This window comes from Jaculus jaculus, chromosome 1 (genome assembly GCF_020740685.1).
Source record: "Jaculus jaculus isolate mJacJac1 chromosome 1, mJacJac1.mat.Y.cur, whole genome shotgun sequence".
In the NCBI taxonomy this organism is placed as follows: Eukaryota; Metazoa; Chordata; class Mammalia; order Rodentia; family Dipodidae; genus Jaculus; species Jaculus jaculus.
In genome coordinates, this window is record NC_059102.1 from 56,520,553 (window position 1) to 56,541,579 (window position 21,027).

Here is a 21,027-nt window from a genome sequence, read left to right on the forward strand (position 1 = left end):
AGGGTAGGACTCCTTACAATCTGCTCCCCCCACACACAAAATTGCCTGGATATCCATGACCTCACAGTGCCTGACACTACCTACACAAGACCATCATAAGAGGAGGAAAAGATCATGGCATCAAAATAAAAGAGAGACTGATTGAGATGGGGAGGGGATATGATGGAGAATGGAGTTTCAAAGGGAAAAGTGGTGGAGGGAGAGTATTACCATGGGATTTTTTTTTTTTATAATCATGGAAGTTGTTAATAAAAATTTGAAGAAAAAAAAAAAACTAGAGTAAGCTCCTGGAAATCCTGTCTTGTTCATTTCATCACAAAGAAGAAACAACATTGCTACCCACTCTGCAAAGGAGCTAAATTTGTAGCTGGAGTTTGACTAGTAAGAGAAAAAGGGGAAAGGATATGGAATGGCCCAATAGTGGTTATTGCCACAAAGATCCTACTCAGATGTCACCCTATAATAAAAGTTTTTTGGACCCCTTTTGACTTCTTTCTCACTGCAGAATCTCTCCATACTTCCTTCCAGTTCTTTCATCTGTATGTCATCCATGATAATGAACCTAAGTAGATTAGCATGTACATAGTAGACATAAATTTTACCTATTGACTTGAGGTATAAAATAGTATATTTCTCCACTTTCTTCAGTTCATATTAATTTTACTATTAGCTATATCCTCATGGATATCAACCAGTATGTGAAGTAAAAGACACTCTTAAGTCCCACTAAAGATGGAAGATCCATATTATTGTCACTTAGTCAGCCCTATACCAGTTTCCACAAATGCCCTTGTTGTCCAGGCTAAATATACTCGATTAGGGCTGAAGCTCTTAATGTGAGCTGCTTGTGAACTCTGGAATTTTTCATGATTGTAAGGAGTTATAGAGTCAGCCACAGCAAAAGCTGTTAGTAAATGCCCTTCCTGAGATAATTAAGTCATTCAACATGGTTTTACTCAGCCAAAATAATGCACAAGGTTATAAATAGGTGTCAAAAAAATCTTAAGCGCCATGTGCAATTACTAAGGTGACTGTGGTAGTTTGAATGGATGCCCCTACCTCCAATAGATTCAGGAGTTATTTAAGCTTATAACTTGGGCTGGAGGTGCTGTCAGTGTGGGCAGATCCTAGGGTCCAGCTCTAAGATGTGGGGATGGATATGGAATTTCCCACCAAAGATACAGAAAACGCTAGAGTTTTACCTGGGGTTCCAGGCCTGTTCTTGCTTATGGTGTTGGTGGTGGCTTTTCTCTCTCTGCATGAACTTGTCAAAGTGGACAAGCTTCTTCTGCCATTATTGAACTTTCCCTCTATCTGTAAGCTTCAATAAATCCCTTCTTCCGTAACTGTGCCTGCCTTGAAAGTATATCCCAGCAATGTGAAGCTGACTGCTACAGTGACTTTGGGTGGGGAAAAGGCCACAAAATGCACAGCTGAGATGTGAAGATAATTATTGACCAGTCAGTTTTATGGTACAGGGGGAAAAAAGTATGAAGATTTCAGAAAGTCAATATGTCTTTAAATCTCAGCCTGTGAACAGTTGCATACTATTCTAACCTTCATTTTGTCATCTATGAAGGAGTAGTGAAGCCTTCTTTAGTGCTTCTAGCCAGTATATATGATTACCTACCTCAGAGGAGAGAGAAATTTCATGATGCTTAAGAGAAGAAAGCATGACCTCACAATCCAATATGATGAAAACAAACACATGCAAAAACCTATGGACCAACATTTATAGCAGGTTTTATTTATAATTGACAAAAACTGGAAGCAACCAAAATGGCCTTTAATAGATGAAGTAAAATAACATGTGGGGCATTTTTCAGGGTCAGATATACTTATACTTGATACATGAGCTTCTGTGTCAGGAAGTGACATGGAAGAAGTTGAATGAATATTACTAAGTAAGAGAAGATAGTCTATATGATTTCACCTGTGTCACATTGTGGAAAGCATAGACTATGGAGGCAATAAAAAACTCAATAACTGCCAGAAATTATACTGGAGAAGGGATAAAGAGGAAGAAAGGAAGGGAGTGGGGCACTTAATAGGATGATATTGTATATATGTAAGTAGAAGAATAGATTAATAGTGTGAAAAGGCCCTAGTGAGGTCAGGGGAAGAGATTGAATAAATTATTGAAACATTAAGGATGTTTTGAGGAAGCAAAATTACTGAGTGACACCACAAATAAGGATCTATGTCTTTATACACATGCCAGTCCATAGGATGTATAATACCAAGAGTGAACCCTGGAGTTCGGGCAATGACTCAGTGGATAAAGTGTTTTCCAGACAAGCCTGAGGACCTGAGTTTGGATGTTCAGCATCCACATAAATCCAGAGCATTGTTGCACACACCTGCAATCCTAGTGGTGGGGAAGTCAAAACAGGAAGACCCTGGGGCTCACTGGCTAGTTAGATTAGCCAAATTGATGGACTCTAGGTTGAAGTAGAGTTCTGTCTCAAAGACTAAAGTGGAGAGTGGTTGAGAAAGACACCCAACATCAACCTCTGGCCTCCCCACACACATGTGCTCACACTTACATATGAATATTTTTAGACACACACATGTCCATACTGCATACACTTGCACATGAAAGTAAAGAATGAAGCCTAAGATAACTGTAGGTTCTGGGAGGAAACATGTGCCAATGAGTGTATTAGTTGCAACAAATGCACTACTCTGATGGGAAGATGTCATAATGGGGAAAGCTGTATACTTGGGGAGGCAGGGGGCCTATGTGAAAACTAAGTAGCTTCCTCTCATCTTCTATGAACATAAAACTACAAAAAAGAAGTAGTTCTGAAAACATAAGTGAGTCAGAAAGTATGCAAAAGCATGTAGCCCAAAATTTGGCAGGTTCTTCAAGAAGTATTTGTTTCTCACTATGCATCTCTTCTTTCAATAATTTACTCTGATCTGAAACACTGAAGCTGTCAAAATGACTCCTTTCCAAATCAATGTCCTTTTGATTAATATTCCAGGCATGAAAACCCATACTTTCCATTGAGATGAATCTAAGAGTCATCAATGGTATAATTCCTCCTTCAGCTAGTATTTCAAAACCTTTGATATCCAAGAATTTCCTTAAAATCACTTTCTCTGAAATTAGCTTACCATTGTCTTCACCATCACCTGGTCCTGGAGTGTCCTCTATTGATCTAAGTTAGTCCAAAACAAAAGAGTCATTTGGGTACTCTCCCAGACAAAGCACCAATTCTACCAATTTTTCCTCTCCCAAATCTCCCCTTCTGATCCACTCTATTCATTTTCCTTAGCCAGCACCTGTCATTTCATACCTAGAGTATTGTGAAATCTTCTTGCATTTCTTATCATGATGCCTCTACTGGACACTTAATTCTTGTTATATTTATGCATGTGAGCCTCAATAGAAATCAGTCATTTGCCGTCTCATGCATGCAGTGTACGTGCACATGAGTAGCCTGAAGTCCATGACCAGTAGCACCAAGATAGAGCCAATGAGAGGTCAGCCATGCATTGCTCTTGGAAGTCACATCTATGTGAACACACCTGTGTTTGCCATTTTTCCATCATTGCTTCCAGAAGTTTGTCCTTTAGGCCACAATTCCACCTTCTAAAATTATATTCTTTTACAAATAGCTGTAGCCTTTCTTTTCTTTAAAAAGAAATTTACATAAACTAAAAAATGCTCTTAGAATTTTCTTTAGTTAGAATATATCTGAAGCTGGTGTTGTCTTGTTTTAATCTCTGGGAAATGTGTTTTTATTTTACATAGCCCTAGTGTTCAATCATCATGGTAAATTGTCTCAATGTCACATTAGCAACAAGGTGGTCAACATCTCTTTTCTCCTTAACTAGATTAACAAGTCAGTGCAGTAGCCTCTTTCAAAAATGTTGGGCTTTTCTCTCTCTCTCTCTCTCTCTCTCTCTCTGTGTGTGTGTGTGTGTGTGTGTGTGTGTGTGTGTGTGTACACACATGCTTCTAATAGGATCTTTTAGAAAAAGTTTTCTTTTTATTGTGGAAAATGTCATGTTCCTCCCCAAAACAGACAATGCCTCACTTGTTCCCCTCTCAGTCTTGTCTAGCCAATCTTGTAGTCTATTTAATAACAATCATTAGAATAAAATAAGATGTTTAGGAACATCTGTAAATAGCACACTTTGGGAGCAACACTAGAAGTAAGCTTAATGTCTACCCGTAAACACGTCTTCTGTGATTGCAACAATGGTCACAGTTGTAAACAGTTTATGGTAGATTACTTGATCAATAGTCATTGAAATGATAAGTGTTCTGAATTCTCTGTATGCCTCTATGCTCCATGCCCTCCTCTCTTCTCCAGCAGAAAAATCCCTTTTAACTGGCCACAGACTTGTTCACAAATGTTTCTAATTCAGCTAAACATCTTGATAGGAAATATCATAAATTATATGTATAGGCTTGTCAGTACAATTTTCAACAGGAGTAACATGAGTTCAGTTTGAAATAAGATGAAAACTTCAGACCAACTTCAGTACTTGTTACCTTGAGTTTTAATCCAAAGTCCATTACTGTCAAGAAAGACAGGAAAGTTCTAGAGTTCTTGAGCTAAAACTCAAAACTAAGAAATGTGCTTAAGATGAACTGCATCTATGTTGCTTTATCTCTTTTAGGAGTTAGGAGAAATTCAAAAGAATAAATGTGTTAAGACTGAAATCCTACCTCAAGGTCTAGCAGCAGTTAGTGGAAATTTCCACTGTATTACTGTGTGAATTCCACTATATGTCCACTGTATTCATGGGTGGCTTCCAATAAAAGAATCGTTAGAGAATTCCCCACCTGCGGTGGCAGTAAGGACCACCAGTAGACAATACTATATTACCCATACCAGACACTAACTATGGAAAGTGGAAAAGGAGAAGGAAATAGAGCTGACGCCCTGGAACATTGATTACTTTTTAGAGCTTATTTGCACTCACTAGCACAACATTGTGAGCACTCAGGAACCTTTCACTCTGACATGAAATTGCCTAAAAGGAAAATGAGCATGATAATAACCAATGCCACAGAAAAATGCAATTTCTGGGAAATCAGCACAATATTTGAAATAAGTGCTTTCTTTGATGGGAAATGTTGCAGTCAGGTTCACATTGCTGGCAGAAATCACCCTAACCAAGAGCAGCTTCAGGGAAAAAAAGAGGGCTTATTTTGGCTTACAAACCCAAGGAGAAGCTCCATGATGACATGAGCAGAGGGTTCAGTAAAGTTACAGGAAGTACCCAGACACATCAGTGCTCTTGTAAAATGTTTATCATTTTATCAGGCCTCTTCCCTGGTGCTTTAAATTCAAGTTTTCAACAGTAACTTTTTTATTCTAAAAGGAATCAGACACCCATTCCTCTATATTCATCCTTATTAAATCAATTACCTTTTCCTTGGAAAGCGTGTTTTCTTTAATAAGGATAAACTAATTTTTAGCCAGTAAAGGGTTTTTTTTGAATTTTTTTAATTTAATTTATTAGTTTTCTTTTCAACAAATACAGGCAGTTTGGTACCATTGTTTAGGCTCATCTATGATCTACAGTAAAGCTTTTTTTTAATTACAGACACAAACTTTGAAACAATGTAGTTTTCCATGAGCATCAAGATACCATTCACACATTCCAGACAATGTGTTGGAGAAGCAGGTCAGGAAGAAAAAATCAGGGCCCAAGGAATTTATACGAATCACAAAGGCTTAGGGCCAGTAAGTGGAAAAGTGGACATTTGAGCCCAATTCTTGGGTGCCATGCCTCCTGATCCTCCCACAGAACTTCTGATCCCTACACAGCACTCCTGACCCACCCGCAGCACTCCTGATCCTCTCGCAGCACTCCTGATCCTCCCGCAGCACTCCTGATCCTCTCACAGCACTCCTGACCCTCTTGCAGCACTCCTGACCCTCTTGCAGCACTCCTGATCCTCTCGCAGCACTCCTGATCCTCCCACAGCACTCCTGATCCTCTCGCAGCACTCCTGACCCTCTTGTAGCACTCCTGATCCTCCTGCAGCACTCCTGATCCTCTCGCAGCACTCCTGATCCTCCCACAGAACTTCTGATCCCTACACAGCACTCCTGACCCATCCGCAGCACTCCTGATCCTCCCGCAGCACTCCTGATCCTCTCACAGCACTCCTGACCCTCTTGTAGCACTCCTGATCCTCCTGCAGCACTCCTGATCCTCTCGCAGCACTCCTGATCCTCCCACAGCACTCCTGATCCTCCCGCAGCACTCCTGATCCTCTCACAGCACTCCTGATCCTCCCACAGCACTCCTGATCCTCTCGCAGCACTCCTGATCCTCCCGCAGCACTCCTGATCCTCCCGCAGCACTCCTGATCCTCTCACAGCACTCCTGATCCTCTCACAGCACTCCTGACCCTCTCGCAGCACTCCTGATCCTCTCGCAGCACTCCTGACCCTCTTGTAGCACTCCTGATCCTCCTGCAGCACTCCTGATCCTCTCGCAGCACTCCTGATCCTCCCACAGAACTTCTGATCCCTACACAGCACTCCTGACCCATCCGCAGCACTCCTGATCCTCCCGCAGCACTCCTGATCCTCTCACAGCACTCCTGACCCTCTTGTAGCACTCCTGATCCTCCTGCAGCACTCCTGATCCTCTCGCAGCACTCCTGATCCTCCCACAGCACTCCTGATCCTCTCGCAGCACTCCTGATCCTCCCACAGCACTCCTGATCCTCTCGCAGCACTCCTGATCCTCCCGCAGCACTCCTGATCCTCCCGCAGCACTCCTGATCCTCTCACAGCACTCCTGACCCTCTCGCAGCACTCCTGATCCTCCCGCAGCACTCCTGATCCTCTCACAGCTTCGTGATCCTCACACAGCACAGCAGATCCTCCTGCAGCACTCCTGATCCTCACATAGCAGTTCTGATCCCTGCACAGCACTCCTGATCCTCCTGCAGCATTTCTGATCCATTTGGACTGGAAAAGGTTCCTGAGCAAGGACACTCATCTCCTCACTTCTGGACATTGAGTGTGAGCTCCATTCCTTCACTAGGATTTTTGGATAAAGTTAAATTCTACAAAGCCCCAAATTCAAAAGAGACAGACACATGGACAAGGGTTACTTCATAAGCTGGGGACTCAGGCAAGTTGAGAATTCTAAGCCAGATTCCTCACTTACTCACTCAGTGACTTTGGTTGGGCTACTTAACTTCTCTGAGGCTCACTCTTGCTATTTTTCACTTTTTCAGATGAGATGAAGGGGGAGGGGAGGGGTCCAGGCTGTAGGCCTGTTTTTCTGTCTTTGAAATAGGGGTAATTATGTTTCTTATAGCATTTGACAATGTATAACACTCACTGAATTCTGGAAATAATAAACGTTTAATTATTGTAAAAAAAATATGAGAGCAAGAGAGAGAGAGAGATTGAGAATTGGTGTAGCATGGTCTCTAGCAATCAAACTCACAAGGTGGTGTGCATGTGCGACCTCTGCTTGTGTCACCTTGTGCTTCTGGCTTATGTGGGAACTGCAGAGTTGAACATGGGTCCTTAGACTTTGCAGGCAAGGGCCTTAACTGCTTAGCCATCTCGCCAGCCCCAAATTTTTTTTTAGGAGTAACATTTCATAATAACTTCAGAAGCTATTCCCCATAAGTATTGTACCTATACAAACAAGCTTAGTAATATGTACAATAATTGTTAATTTCTTTTTTAGATCATCAAAATGGATTTAATATTAATTATTTGATTGCTCCAAACTATAATTAAAAATCATCTATTAAGAGTTTCTAAATTGTAATTGAGGGAAATGAATCATACCCTTAAAATATTTATTACAAAATAATGTCTGTTGCTTTCTGATTCCATGTATGTGACATGATAGAAAAGGTGAAGCTATAGGAACAGAAAGTACAGCCCCCACAGACAGAGTCCAAAGAGGGGGAAAGGCTGATTACTAAAGGGAATAAGTAACTTTCAGGACTAATAGGAATGCTCTATATCCTGGTTGTGATGGTAGCTATGTCAAAATCCATAGAACTAAAAAAAAAAAAAAAATCCATAGAACTATAGGCTGGGGAGATGGTTCAGAGGTTAAAAGTACTTACTTGCAAAGCCTGCTGTCCCAGGTTCACATCCCTAGTACCCACATAAAGCCAGATGCACAAAGTTGAGTATGCATCTAGAGTTCATTTGCAGTGGCTAGAGGCCCTGGAATACACATGTTCTCTTCTCTCTTTCCCTCTCTCTCTCTCTCTCTCTCTCTCTCTCTCCATGTACAAATAATAAATAAAAATATTTTAAAACTCTTAGAACTATAAACCTATGTATTAATTATACCTTAATGTACCTGAGTCTTAAAAACTATCTTTAGAGAAAACAATTCATGGAGCAGCTTTAGTGCAAAAATGAAATAAAAAAAATGCTGTATTAGTAGGACAAGGTTTCCAAGTAGATGAGAAACAATGTTTGCAAACAAACTGTGTAAGAAACCAAAATGTCAGCATTGGGAGAAAAGGTTAGGACATTTCAGAAACACACTAATGACCATGGCCCTGTAAGAAAGGCCTCTCTTTGTGTCCTGATTTGGAAATATGAAATTTTCAATTTAATAGGCATCACAATCAAGCCTAGTTTTTCTTCATTTGAACATATTAGTACTGTTGTAGTCTAGGCCCAGAGGTTTGTAAACTTTTAGTATAAACTGCAAGGTAAATGTTTAAAATGCAGCCAAAGCAACCATCAGAAATTTTTTTAAAAAAAAAGTGTGGCTGCATTCTACAAAACTTCATTTGAGTTGAAATTTATCTAAACTAAACTTCATATAATTCTCATGTTCACAAAATATTCTTTTGGGGGGTTTTGTAGCCATTTAAAACCAAATTTCAGCTCAGCATGCATATAAAAAGAGCCAGTGGGCTGGGTGCAACCAGGACCAGACTCTTGTCTCTGGTTTATCCCAAGTTCTCTTTGAGTATCTGTCCTTTGTTCCAAATTCCTTCCTGTTGAAGCTATCCATCTTAGCTGCTGCCATTAAAGACATAGAACTCTATCTTCTAAACACAAATATTTAGGTCCAGGCAAAAATATCAGAGATGCTAGAAGGCTAGGAACTTCTGGAAATATACAGAAAATCAAATCTGCATGCAGAAAAAGGAGGCAGAAAAATGATTGTTCCACACCCTTACAATAAAGGTTTTTCAGGTTTCTACACTAAAAATGTCTAAAACATTCTTGCCTGTGTGCTAACATTTGGCCTTTCCGGTGTATAAAGGGTTAATGTCACCTATTTACATAATGAAGTCTGATTTTAGTATATTTATGGACATGTAGTTTTACATTCTTGATGTAGGTGATGGTTTGTTCTTTTTCCTCGTTGTCTTTAGGGACCAGGAACCGTGTGCATTTATCTCAAACAGATTTGTGTGATGGCAACATTCCCAGCTGCACAAGCGCTGTAACATCTACACCCAAATTAGCTCAGGAGTCAACAGATCGCATTTGGTTATTACCTTTATTGCATCAATTATCTACAAATGAAATACAGCTGCGTTGTCAGTAGCCCCACATTCAAGCGTGTGCTTAATGAGCTTGCAAGGTAGGAAAAAGTTGGAGCTCTTGCTGACAACAAATAGAGGAGATCCAATCCTCCCACCCACTGGACACCACCCGCCTTAAAGTCCCTGCTTTTGTGGGCAGAAATAGTCATATTTTAAAAGAATCTAATCAAGTGTTTATCCCAAACATGAGCAGCAGTACATTGTATTTGTTTGCCAAATAGAAATTGGATAAATCTTGCATCCAAATCAGAGTTCCTATTAGCTCTAAGGCTCAAGGTCACTTGAGTCACCCTGATGGTGTCCTGCGATAGTTTTAGGCAGGAGGGAGAACCACTTTTCCAACCCTGCAAGACCAAGCTTGATATTTTGACAGTCTTTCTAATCTTTTTCACATTTCTTTCTACAGAATGGGGTGGTGGAACCATATGCTCCCAGTTTCCCTGCAAGCTTTTTTGTAATTTTTTTTTTTTTTAACAGAGAGGTATGGGGCTGGAGATCTGGAAAGATTGAGGCAAAGTCAGATTTGGGAATTGTCTCCATATTTCTACTAGTTGAAGGAATTTCCAAGCATCTCCCCTATTGCCAGTATATGTTTTATAGGCACTGGGTGGACACCTGTTTTCAATCGCACCTTCAGATCAGATGAGCCCTCTAGGAGCACAGGCCTGGCCCAACGCAAGGGGAAAGTGGCCTGCCCAGGGATGTCTTTTCTGTTTGCTTTGTAAATGATTTCTGAGCCACATGTGAGCAAAAAGCCTGTCCCAGCTCTGCGTTACATCATGTGTGTGGAACTTGAGTCCCGCCATAGGAACACCATGAAGAAGGACATTTGTTTAAGCCTCTGGTCAGCTGGGGTCTTCCTCACTACAAATGGATTTGGGCTCATAAACTATGGGAGATTAGTTCTAAGCCCTCACAGTAGATCTCACTGAGCAGACTCCAGGTGACATGAAAGGCAGATGAAGGGCAGCTGGGGCCTGGCCCTATACCCTTTCCAGATGGCTGGACCCAGAATCCAGGGCTTGGAGATGGATATCCAGGGCAGCTGGATTACAAAGATGTAGCTGGAGCCAGCTCCACCTAACAGCAGCCACGTGTGACACATCTTCCTCCAAAGTAATTCACAGGACAACAGAACCTTTGATCTCTGGGTGTGGATGGGATTGTCATTAGGAGGCCTCCAGTCAACTCTGCTAGACCTGGACTCTTGAGCATACACTTACCCACAAGTCCCTGAAGACTGACTGAAGAACAGGATTTGAGATACCTACTCCCAGGTGTAGGGAGATTGTACCTTGACCACTTGCATGCCTGTGCCCAAGGATAAGTCAATTTCATGGCCTCTACACCCATATACAAAATACCAGATATCTCATAGATCCAAAGTCACAGAATTCAGCTGAAGTTAGATTCCCTTATATTAACTAGGTCCCAGCAAGAGCTGAACCTGACTTTCTGTCTTCACACAACCTACCCTTGTAGTAAAGTTACCCTTTCCTCCTCATAAGCTTTCTGTTGCCAAACTCTGGGCTTGACTTCTCTGCTCCTCACAAAGCTAGCTTTGCACCCACAATTAAACATTGTTTGGGAAAACTCAAAGCTACTCAGAACATGTCTGAGAAAATGTACATGAAATGCATGTAGTAGACCAAGAGAACACATCGAACCTCAAAGCAGCCATAGTTTTAACGTCAGCCTCCAAGTACAGGTGGAAGGAGACATTGTAGTGGACACCACAGCTTCCTGATAGCTTTCTGTAGGTTCTGCTATGTCATTCTCTTAGAGGTGCCAAAAACAAAAATCGTGATTAGAGACTAAAACTGGGAGTCAGGGCAGGAAGATACATTAGTGCTCAAATCCCCTGACCAGAACCACCATCAGCACACCCAGGCCTTCAGGATCTAAGAGGAGAGAGCAGAGTCAGTCAGTGGCAGTGCAAGACAGGCGAAGGTTTAGGAGGTTGTAGCCCTGCTCCCCCACAACTTGAGGTTACAGCAGCAATGTTGCCTCTCTCCTTTCGCTTTCCTACTCTTCTAAGCTATTAAGAACACCTTAGCAATTAAAATCAGCGAATAAGTTCAAGTATAAAACTTGTCAATATATAAAGAAGTAAAAAAAGAAAAAGAAAGAAAAGAAAAGAAACCTGCTTTAAGCTACCTCCCACCCCATTCCCATTCCTTTCCTATGACTTCCCTTTGTACTTCCAAAGGAACATGGTACAAATGGCAAACCCCATGGCCGCTGGACCTCTATCTAGTACAGGCTTCTGCCTAAACTTCCCATGAATTCCTGTGTTCTGCAGCAGAGAGAAAAGTCTCCATTCCAGCAGCTCAGCCAATCCAAGGGCATGTGGCTCAGAGTAAGTACATACTTGGCTTTCATGGACACCCATGTTAAAATATTAAGTAATGACCACTAAACATCCACATGGTTTATATTCCTGGTCACAAAAGGCTTCAAACAGGAAACTCCAGTGTCTTTCTTCCTATTATTATGTCAGAGCACAGAATCCCACCCAACTTTTTAAAACTAAAAACAAAGTTCTTTTGCCTTTGTTTGATTTGTCATCACTGGGTTGTGCTCATTCATTCTCTGTCCCTCTCTCTCTCTCTCTTTTACCCCCACCCCAAACACACACACATTTCATTGTGGATCTTCCCTTTAGAAGCCAAAAACAACAAGATCAAAACGTTGTAAGTGGAGCAGATGTCAAGTGTTCCCCCTGGACTACTACTTAACCCCTTCCAGAGGTCTGGCTGGACCCTGACAATCAACTGATTTGGTGAAGAGAGCATCAGGCTTCATTGGTAAACATGGTCCCATCCTCCTTGTAAATCTCCAGAGCTAAAGACAGTACAAGGATCTTACACAATTACCATCTGCTCCCAGGGAAATGTACACACCATGGCTTCTCAGAGGCAGTCTTGATGGCCTCGCTAATTGAGGTTGTTTATGACCCAATGTAATAAAATTTGATGTGGCAAACTGGAAGCATTTTCCCTGTTTTGTTTCCTTAGACCTTCCTCTGTTCTTATGCTAGAAATGTTACCTAAAACCAGGTGTGTGAAATATCTGAGCAGCAGTTAAGTAATCGGGGCCTTTTATCTACCTGACAGAGATATATGGGGAATTTTAAGACCTAATGATTACAAACGGGCAGGAAATTAGCATGAAAGAATTTTTCCGTATCTTGCCTCTAAACACAGTATGCATCACTAATTTATCATATTAAGACCAGGGCCATATTGGAATGGCCTACAACCTTAACACAATGGAAAAATTTGTAAGTAATTTTGAAAGCCATCTTTTCAAGTTACAGCACTTTCCAAAATGGAAGGAACATTACCCAAGTTGTATATACACAATAAAATGAAAACATGGAAATTTTCTGAGGGTGCTTGGTTAGAGCAAGCTCACAAAATATTTATAGTAACCAGAGCAATCAAGTGATTTCCTGTAATCAGATAACTTTTGACTTCAGTTGAGTGGTCACTTGGCAAAGGAAAAATGATGTTTGCAAATCAAACACAGAATGTGACGTACCAATGGCTAAATTTCCAATTCCTTGACCAAAGGTCTATAGCCATTAAATAGCCCTCAAAGATGCAAGTAACTTCCTTACTTAAAAAAAAAAAAAAAGAAAAGAAAAAACTTAGGTCACCTTCCATGTGGCTTTAGATTCACTGTCTTTAATCAAAAGCACTTGATGGTCATTAATTACAAGTTTGTCAGAAATCTTAGGCTGTTTCCAACCTTGTCTTTGAACTGGAGTATCACATTCAAGTGCACATCCCGTCTGAAGTAGGTTTTATTGCATTTTTACTTCACCTTTTCCCCAGTGTCAAGAGATTCAGGTTGCATATGAGCTGACAAGAATCTACAATGGAGAGTCGTTGGGGGATGATAGACAGTAGGGTTTGTGACTTTCAAAGATGTGGCAGCCATATTTCAGGGGGCAAAGCACAGTGTCAGGTCTGCTTTCATTTACTTGTGTGTGAGTTCTTTGGACCCAGGGCTCTGTTATGGAGTTTGACATCTCCTGAGGTGCCCCAAAAAGCCATATCTACACAAAAATGCGTCAAATGACAACTTAATCACAACCAGGAGGCACAGCATTGTGCATTTGGCCATTGTGGTCTCCTACAGTCTGCCTCCACCATTGTGTGTGAGGGGTAGAAAACAAGTTTCAGAGGTTGTCTGGTGGCAGGAAGCAAAGCCTCAAAGATAAGAACCAGGGACACATAGACATAAGTCGGGGCTCGGACTGTGCTTTCCCCACAGCCTGGCTTGCAGAACACAGTAAGCAGAACCCTCCTCTCTGTGACTTTGCCCCTGCACATTCCTCCCACTGGTTTCTCCATAGCTTTCAGCTGAAGTGTGATCCATATTTCAGGTTTCCAGATCAACTCCCATCTCCTCCAAGAGCTTCCTTAGCATTATTCAGTTGTCATCTGGAGTCTCTTTCTCCTCAGAGCTGTAGCTAAACTTGGCCGGTTTCCAGGTCCTTACACAGGCTGGTGTGATGCTTTTGCCATCCTGTCTGTGACTTATAGCCTCCTATTTCACTTGGCTGCCTGTGCCCTGCATCAAACTATTTCTACTCTGCCTGACTAGAGCAGGGGCACACAAGTCAGTCTAGATTCACAATCTTTTCAGGCATTATTGAAGATTTAGTGCTTCCTAGGGAGGAAATGTGTGGAGAAGAATTCAACCCTGTATCCTCTCCTGCTCTCCTGATTCTATGTCAACCATTCAGTGCCGCTCCATTCTCTCTCTCTCCCTATGTACCTCCCTCCCCCTCCCTCTCTCTCTCTCTCTCTCTCTCTCTCTCTCTCTCTCTCTCTCTCTCTCTCTCTTTCTCTCTCTCTTTCTCTGTCTTACCCTTCTATCCCCAACTCTTGTGCCCCCCACCACAACTAACAAATTTTTTGTTTGTCCTTAATAATGCAATTCATTCAAGACACTGGGATCTCAGTTTCCATTCCAATTATGTCAGGAACTCACCTTAAAAAAAAATCACAGTGCATACCCTGAATATCCTGAAACAGGAATTTTCAAAACATGTGTTGCTTTTAGAATTAAACTCCCATATTCTTTCATACTGTTTTCCTGTATACTGGTGATCCTGATACTGGTGATAATAATAGATATATAATCTATTTTATATCTGAACTCTCATAAACATGTCTTATTCCCCTCTTACTTGAAGATTTCGGGAAAGCAAAAGCCATGCATATTCTTTTTATTTCCTTCAATTGCTCAGTCAAGGGCATAAGGGCATTGCCCACAGATCTTTCAAGGGTCTCTAGAATTGTATCAGAAAGCTCTTGAATTATGACTCACTGTTCTTCCTTCCAGATCATATCCAAGTAGTTTAGTTGTCTTAAAGTGGAATTCATAGAAGTCCAAATAATACCATGACTAGAATCCACATCACAAACTAGATACAGATGTGCTTTGAAGAAAGTAGTTAAAACTACTATCAAATTCACTTCAAGTAATTAATTTTTCAGATTAATTTCAGCTTTCTTAGTTGTTTTGAGGGTTTAATATTTCTCCAAAAACTCTAAAATATTTATTTATCTAAATATGGTAACCCTGCTATGTTTAATACCTAAAACTGGCTATATATGAAGTCCATTTCTACTCATAACATTTCTCTCTCAATGAGAGATGCTTAGTTTCATGAGTGAAATGGAAACAGTTTACTCAAGCAAGGGTTTATATTTATTTTTCTAGGAGATATGAGGAGGAACTTCTAGTCTGATACTTGACTTAGTTCATAGGTTTTTGTAAGATAATTGAAGCAATGAGTATTCAGTCCGAAATGATGACTGAAGGGGCTTTACGGCTACACCTTTTTGCTAATTATTGTGTCTTTCTCCATTCAGTAGATGGACATTTTCCTTTTAGTCTCATTTATATGAAGGAAGAAGGGTTGGGATAAGAATTTATTTCTAGTTCATCATTAAGCTGAAGGCCAACAAATGAAAGGAAACTAAAAGTAAGCCACTCTTCCATACTGATGAGCACTCGAGACTAAGAGATGATGACGAAAGCAAGCAGGGAGAAGAGAGACTTCATTCAAAAGAGTGGTTGTTAGATCAAAAGCTATATTGTAAGTAGGGGGAAAAATAAGTCTTTAATGTGCTGAAAGTAAAATAATTGCTAGCCTCAAATTCCATAACCAGCAAAACAGTCCTCAAGAATAAAGATGGAGGGCTGGAGAGATGGCTTAGTGGTTAAGTGCTTGCCTGTGAAGCCTAAGGACCCCAGTTCAAGGCTGCATTCCCCAGGACCCACGTTAGCCAGATGCACAAGGGGGCGCATGCGTCTGGAGTTCATTTGCAGTAGTAGCTGGAGGCCCTGGCATGCCCATTCTCTCCCTCTCTGTCTCCCTCTTGCTCTCAAAAAAATAAGTAAAAATAATAAACAAAAAGTTTTTTAAAAAAGAATGAAGATGGAATAGAAATGCTTCAGACAAAGACTTAGAACATTCCCACCACAAGAAATTCTGAAAGATTTCAGACAGAAGGAAAACAATTCCATATGGCAGATTAGAAATACAGAAAGTGGGGCTGGAGACATGGCTTAGTGGTTAAGGAGTTTGCCTGCAAAGCCAAAGGACCCCAGTTCAACTCTCCAGGACCCATGTGAGCCAGATGCACAAGGAGGCGCATGCATCTGGAGTTTGTTTGTTCACAGTGGCTGGAGCCCCTGGTGTGCCCATTCTCTCTCTCTCTCTCTCTCTCTCTCTCTCTCTCTCCCCCTCTCTCTCTCTCTCAAATAAATAAATAAATAAATATTTTTAAAAAAGAAATACAGATTTATGCTACCCCCGCCAACCCATGTAGTGCCCGCTGCGGGCTTTTGTCCCTCCTCCCTCCCGCCCGCAGGGTGTGCGGCCACCATGGCATATTAGAGGCAGCAGTGCCCGCGCAGCACCAGGCTCTGCAGTGGCAAACCCCACTGGCTTAAGCCATGGCGCTTTTCACGACATCCAGCAGCAGCGTTGCTATACCCGACAAAGACACCTTCGAAATAAGCACATGCCTAGATTCCAACAAAACCCCACAACATGACCGAGATGAGCTTCCTGAGCAGCGAGGTGTTGGCGGGGGACTTGATGTCCCCCTTCGACCCGTCGGGTTTGGGGGCTGAAGAAAGCTTAGGTCTCTTAGACGACTACCTGGAGGTGGCCAAGCACTTCAAACCTCATGGGTTCTCCAGCGACAAGGCTAAGTCAGGCACCTCCAAATGGCTGGCTGTGGACGGGTTGGTCAGTGCCTCAGACACCGGCAAGGAGGATCCCTTCTCAAGGACAGATTGGATGTTGGAGAAAATGGATCTGAAGGAGTTTGGTTTTGATGCCCTGTTTCATATGGGTGACTTGGAAACCATGCCAGATGAGCTTTTGGATACTTTTGATGACACATGTGATCTATTTGCCCCTCTAGTCCAAGAGACTGATAAGGAGCCTCCCCAGACAGTGAACCCAATTGGCCATCTCCCAGAAAGTTCAACAAAAGTCGACCAGGTTACTCCCTTTGCCTCTTGCAACCTCTTTCCTTTTCTCCAGGGGTCCTGTCTTCCACTCCAGATCATTCCTTTAGTTTTAGAACTAGGCAGTGAAGTTGATATTTCTGAAGGAGATAGGAAACTTGACACCGCAGTTTACATTTCTATCACCCCTCAGTGCTTAGAGGAGGAAGACACCCCTTCAGATAATGACAGTGGCATCTGTATGAGCCTGAGTCCTACCCTGGCTCTCCCCAGCACAGTCCCTCTACCTCTGGGGGATTTCCAAGTAGTGTGCCATCTCCAAGTGTCCCCCGCAGGTCTGCCCATCCCAAACCTTATGATCCTCCTGGGGAGATGGCAGCAAAAATCAAGGTTGAAAAGTTGAATAAGAAACTTAAAAAAACGGAGCAAAATAAGACTGCAGCCAATAGGTACCGCCAGAAAAAGAGGGCAGAGCAGGAGGCCCTTACTGGGGAGTGTAAAGAGCTAGAAGAAAAGAAAGAAGCTCTGAAAGAGAAGGCAGATTCTCTGGCCAAAGAGATCCAGTATCTAAAAGATCTGATAGAAGAGGTCCGAAAGGCAAGGGGGAAGAAGACAGTCGCCTAGCTGGGTGGTCTGGAGTGCTTTGGGCTTGTACATAGGAGTCTTGTGCTAATGCTTGTGTTGTAATAAATTATTTTGTAGTGAAAATACAAAAAAGAAAGAAAAGAAATACAGAAAGGGGCTGGGGCAATTGCTCAGTGGTTACATGCTTGTCTGCAAAGCCTAATGTCCCAAGTGCAATTACCCAGTACCCAAGTAAAGCCAGATACACAAGTGGCTCATGCATCTGGAGTTTGTTTACAGTGGCAGGAGGTCCTGGAACATCTATTCTCTTTCTCTTTTTCTTCATGAGGAAGAGGATCATGAGTATCAGCAGTACAACTTCAGCCAACACCTACAGCCTCCACTCCCCCTGCTACCATCTCCAGCAAGCACCGGAGACGTGGGGAAGAGAACTGACCTACACAGAATACAGCATAGGAAACCAGAGCAGCAACCCACTAACCCAATCAGCCTACCTGAGACCGGAGCACAGCAAAGAGGGACCCAAGTGGGTCCACAGCAAAGCTGAGACTAAAGCCATCCCAAAAGGTAACTGGGTTTACACCAGGTCAGTACCACCAAAAAAGCCTGGTATATAGGCTTGCATCAGAAGTGCTAATTGCACATTCCATGTCAGAGTAAATTATGTGTTAAATCTGATGAATGGTCAGATTTAGAATTTTTAAATAAGCTATATTTTGGGCTTGTCATTTGTCGTTTCCTGATTTATAGTGCCTTTGCTTCCTCTTCTGTTGTTCATTAGGGCAGGGTCCCACTCAGTCACAAGCTGACTTTGGAACCCTCTACAAACCAGAAATGTCAGCCTTCAAATTGACAAGATTAAAGGTGTGGAGTAACACACATCCTCAGGGACTTTACTTTGTGAGAAGATCTGTTTGTCTTAATACCTACTCTTGCATAAATATTTTATACTGGTTTTCATTGAATGTACATATTGTTCAGTTAAATTTAGAAGTTGCTTGCATTTTGTTCCACCCAACCTACTAGAATACTTGCAAAGGAGGCAAACCCAACAACTAGGGTCACTATTGTGGTTACTCTGGGAGTCATTTAAGAGCCACACCTAGCACCATAAGCTCTTACCCTTAAGATATATAACATCAGATTGATTGACACATTTAAGAATAATGCAGATAGTTAGAAAACCCAAGAATCAAATTAATTCAAGATGCAAAAATCTCTACATTATAATACAAGTAACACAAAAAAGAAAGACAATATAATTCTACCAAAAATTATAAATCCATCAAAAATGACTTCCAGTGAGACTGACTTAAAGGAAATGCCTGAGAAAAATTTCAAAAGAATGATTATAAATATGCTCAAAGAAGTCAAAGAGGAACACAAAGGGATCAAAGAAGACACAGTTAACCAATTTAATAAAATAAGGAGGACAATACAAGACATGGATAAGGAAATAGAAATACTGAAGAAAAACCCAGTCATAAATACTAGCAATGAAAAACACAGTAAGTCAAATAAAAAAAAATCTGTAGAAAATCTCACCAGTAGAATGGATGAAGGAGAGAGCATAATATCTAAACTAGAAGGTCAAGTGTCAGATCTAATACAGTCCAACAAAGAGAAATGCAAGCTAATAAGGAAGGCATGAATTGGAATTCTAGTATATTCAGGACACTATGAAAAGATCAAACGTAAGAATTCAGGGTAGGGTAGAAGGAGAATTTCACTCCAAAGGCATAATAGGCATTTTCAACAACAAAATCATAATAGAAAATTTCCCTTAAATTGGGAAATAAATGCCCATGCAGATACAAGGAACTTTTAGAACACCAAACCAACAAAACCTGGAAAGAACCTCTCCTCACTATATTATAATTAAACTACCAAACACCCAAACTGAAGAAAATAAATTGAAAGCACGTAGAGAGAAAAAGTAAGTCACTTATAAAGGCAAATCCATCAAATAACTGCAGATTAATTAACACAAACTTTAAAAGCCAAAAGGGCTTGGAAAGATGTTTTCCAAGTTCTGAAAGATAACAACTGTCAACCAAGAATACTTTACCCAGCAAAGGTATCTATACAAATTGATGAAGAAATAAGGACATTCCACAACAAAAATGGACTCAAGGAATATATGACAACTAAGCCAGCTACACAGAAAATGCTTGAAGGGATCCTCCATGCTAAAGAGAAAGGAAAGCATACATACAAGGAAACAGGGAAAAATAAATCAAACTTGAAAACACATAATACAAGAGAGTAAAGGGAAAATGGAAGCACTACAAAATAAGAGTAGTGAGTACAAACACATACCTTTCAATAATAACTCTTAATATCAGTGGCCTCAAGGCCCCAATGAAAAGACACAGGCTTGCATATTGAATTAAAAGGCAGAATCCTTCTGTTGTTTGCCCCCCAAGAAACTCATCTATCCATAAAAGACAGACACTATCTTAGGGTGAAAGGATGAAAAATGGTATTCCAAGCAAATGGGCCCCCAAAACAAGCATGTTTTGCTATCCTAATATCTGGCAGGATAGACTTCAATCCAATATTAGTAAGGGAACATAAAGATGGTCACTATATATTGATTAAAGGAAAAATTCAACAGGAAGATATTACAATTCTCAACATATATGCACCTAACATGGGTGCTCCCAATTTCATCAAACACTATTAGACTTAAGGGCACAGATAACACCAAGCAACTTCAATACCCACTGTAATCTATTGACAGATCATCCTGACAAAAAATAAACAGAGAGACATCTGGATTAAATGACATCTTAGAACAAATGGACCTAACGGATATCTAGAGAATTTTCCACCCAAACACAACAGAATACACATTTTTCTTAGCAGCACATGGAACATTCTCTAAAATACACCATATATTAAGATACAAAGCAAATCTTAACAAATACAGGATAATTAAAATAATTCCTTATACTCTATCTGACCACACTGAGATTAAACTACAAATTAGCAACAAGAAAACCTACAGATCATATACAAAATTATGGAGACTAAACAATATACTATTGAATGATGATTGAATCATTGAAGAAATTTTAAAAAATCAGAGAATCAAATAATAATGAGAACATAGCATACCAAAACCTTTAGGACACAATGAAGGCAGTCCTAAGAGGAAAATGTATAGCTTTAAGTGCCTATATCAAGAAATTAGAAAGGTCACAAGTAAATAACTAATGCTTCAACTTAAGGCCTTGGAAAAAGAAGTACAAGGCAAATCAAAAATCAGTAGAAGGGAAGAAATAATAAAGATTAAGGAATAAATTAATGAAATAGAAACCAAAAAACAATAGAAAGATACAATGAAACAAAGAGTTGGTTCTTTCAAAGGGTAAACAAGATTGATAAACCCCCAGAAAATCTGACCA

At 40.8% G+C, this 21,027-nt stretch overlaps 1 pseudogene; it reads left to right on the forward strand.

The window, feature by feature from the left end:
* The first annotated feature begins 16,585 nt into the window (after window positions 1-16,585).
* LOC101617480 lies at window positions 16,586-17,733 on the forward strand (annotated as a pseudogene).
* Window positions 17,734-21,027: the final 3,294 nt, after the last annotated feature.